At 40.0% G+C, this 3,270-nt stretch overlaps 1 non-coding gene across 1 annotated transcript; it reads left to right on the top strand.

Moving 5' to 3' along the window:
* The first annotated feature begins 325 nt into the window (after positions 1-325).
* Positions 326-397, top strand: trnae-uuc (transfer RNA glutamic acid (anticodon UUC)). The gene has a single exon. It is a non-coding gene; the product is annotated as a tRNA-Glu (tRNA).
* The last annotated feature ends 2,873 nt before the right edge of the window (positions 398-3,270 follow it).

Below are 3,270 nucleotides of genomic sequence, written 5' to 3'. Positions count from 1 at the left end.
GAGCTCTGTGATACAGACACCCCAGATAAATCAGAGGTTAAATGTATGGTGGCAGTCAAAAGTTTGGGCTGTTAAATCCCAAAGCATATGCTTAATTAATGCTTAAATGTTGTTGTTTTTTTTCAAATTAATGTTTCAAATTTTATTTTTTATTCAACTGTATTTATTAGAATTTTAACCAATAACAGTAAATGATACAAAAGGTACAAATGCTGGTTTTGATCTTAATACCCCCCCATACCTCCCTCCCCGTCATACAAAATAAAATTGAAATAAACGAATTATATCAACAATACAAATTAATCAAAATAATTGAAAAATATAGTCCCATATGGTCTAGCGGTTTGGATTCCTGGTTTTCACCCAGGCGGCCCGGGTTCGACTCCCGGTATGGGAATTGCTGTTATTGGTGTCTGCCGCCTTGTATCTCTGGATTTAATTAGCGACTGGGCTGATACTTAGTTAATTGACATTTGTCACAAGTTTCTTCTAAGTTGGGATATATTCTAGAAAGTCTGGCCTTAGTATAGTAGACCCAGTGGGTAATTTTAAATTGAATTAAGCCCAACCGGGCACTTGATGTACTTCGGTTTACCATTCTAAGTGCTTTCTCCCACATTTCATCAGACAATACAATCCCCAATTCTTTATCCCATTCGAATTTAATTTTGCCCATTGATGTGTTATATGTATGGACATAATTACATTATATATTTTAGAGATTTGACCTCTAGAATGGAGGGGGAATTTGCAAAATATGTTCTAATGCAGAAGGAGCTGGCATGTTTCAAATTTTAAACATTTTAGAAAAACCCCACCCCCAAACAAATCATTTAAAGTTAGAATGTAGGACACGTATGGGGGGCATAGTGGTGCACTGGTTAGCACTATTGCCTCATGCTTGTGGGTCCAGCATTCGAGTCTCTGTTCCAGCTCCACTTGAGTGGAGTTGGCATGTTCTCCATGTGTCATTGTGGATGTTCCAGTTTCAGTCCAAAAACATGTCACAATGAAATGTAGACACTGAAAAGCTTGTGAGTGCCCTGCAATGGTATATACAGGGGTCAATATACAGACCCCAATATACAGTGGTACCTCAGAACTCGAGCTTAATCCGTTCAGAACTCCGGATCAAATCCTAAAAAGTTCGAGTTCTGAACAAATTTTCCCCATAAGAAATAATGGAAAACCAATTAATTGGTTCCTGGCCTCAAAAAATTACACCAAAATATGTTTTTTTTAGCATTTAAACACAAAATGAACCGGGTAAAATAAGAAGAGCATATACTGTACTAAACACATCTAAGCACATTTATCAAAATAGTAATTTGTAAAGTAAGAAAATAAATTGTCTTGCCCAGAGTGCAAATTACTCCTCCATATTTGGGGGGTACTTCCTTCATAACACTTCTATGACCATTATGGTCCGCTACCGTGTCAATATGAATAGTCGCCACCAGGATCAATGTTAAGAGTGCAAGATGCACTAGGGGTGTTTACTAACATGTATGCAACACACGGTCATGGTCTGGACATGCGACACAATGAGAATCAATACAGAAGATCTCATTATCCTTATCCCTATCCAAAAGAATTTGGTTTTGATAACTGCCAGGAATTATCCTAGAAGTATACTAGTAAAAGTAATAAGCCTATACATTTACAAACAGCCTGGTCTGGTCCAGCAGTCTGGTGTTATTCCTGCCCTCTCAGTCCTCCCAGCTCCAACAGCCTTCAGAAATACATATTTGCCTATTAGGCTAATATCTGTCTTGATGATACAGTAGATGTTAAAGTACAGCCTAATTTCTAACTCAACTCTTGGTCCTGCGCGCTGTCCTCATCCTGCCATCTTCCTGCTCCCTGCTCACTGTCCTCATCCTGCCATCTTCCTGCTGCCTGCACACTGTCCTCATCCTGCCATCTTCCTGCTGTCTGCACACTGTCCTCATCCTGCCATCTTCCTGCTGTCTGCACACTGTCCTCATCCTGCCATCTTCCTGCTGTCTGCACACTGTCCTCATCCTGCCATCTTCCTGCTGCCTGCACACTGTCCTTATCCTGCCATCTTCCTGCTCCCTGCTCACTGTCCTCATCCTGCCATCTTCCTGCTCCCTGCACACTGTCCTCATCCTGCCATCTTCCTGCTGCCTGCTCACGATCCTGCACTCTGTCCTCATCCTGCCATCTTCCTGCTGCCTGCTCCTGTGCCTCTCCTGCCTTCTGCTAACCATCACTTTCCTTCATACATATTAACAGTTTGCAAAACTGCACCTATACTTTTGGTGTATTGTTCTGTAGCTCATAACACTAATACGTCCTACTTACTCTTCTTTTACCAGCAAAAAAGTGTCTGATGTCTCCATCTTTCCTTTTCCTCCTAATGTGTCTGTGAATAAAATCTAATCTATGTTTAACAAAACAGTACCTGGGCTATCAGATGAAGCTACTAAAAATGTCTATAAATATGAAATTGTGGAATGCAGAATTAATACCACTAAAATTCAAATTAGGGTTAGGGTTAGGCTTATTATTTGCTAACTAGTTTTTTTTTTTACGTTGCCCCTGTAGGTTTCACTTATAGTAATGTTTTTTCAGAGCATAACGTTAGACCTTCTTATGCATTAACATTGGCCTAATAACAAACCACACAGGCTAAATGGCGAATTAATTTCAGGAAGGCAAAATTTATTCATGATAAAATGAGAATGAAAACATAGGGAGTTCATCTCCTTGGAAAATGACCATGATCGATTTTACCTCACCAAGTAAGCCTGGTTTAAATAGAGAACTTAGCTTATCTTGCTAGTTAACGTAACTAACGTTGACTGTACTGGCATCAGAAGGACAATGGTAAGTAATTCGACTTTTAAAGACGTCAGCTTGCATTAGTAGATGAAACACTTAAACGAATAAATGAAGGTTGTAAAATAACACATTTTCAACAGGCTAGACTTCTGCTGGCTACTTACATTTACCAACGCATGACAAACAGTACCATGACAGACGAACACAATGAACAGGTCACTCAATGAGAATGAATGACGCAACCGACTGGCTTCTTCTAGTGCCGAGGTGGTTAAAATGGTACAGTGTTCTGTCGATTAATGCTGCCTTGTCGAAAAATGCTACCGTAGTGCTAATCGATAGCCCAAACCCTAACTCTTACCCTAACCCTAAACCCCCTAAAACCCTAACCCTAACCCCTAAAACCTAACCCTAACCCATAAAACCTAACCCTATCCCCTAAAACCTAACCCTAACCCATAA

Source organism: Paramormyrops kingsleyae, unplaced genomic scaffold (genome assembly GCF_048594095.1).
Source record: "Paramormyrops kingsleyae isolate MSU_618 unplaced genomic scaffold, PKINGS_0.4 ups328, whole genome shotgun sequence".
Taxonomy (NCBI): domain Eukaryota; kingdom Metazoa; phylum Chordata; class Actinopteri; order Osteoglossiformes; family Mormyridae; genus Paramormyrops; species Paramormyrops kingsleyae.
The sequence above is the reverse complement of the archived record's forward strand: the minus strand, read 5'-3'. Positions and strand labels throughout refer to the sequence as shown.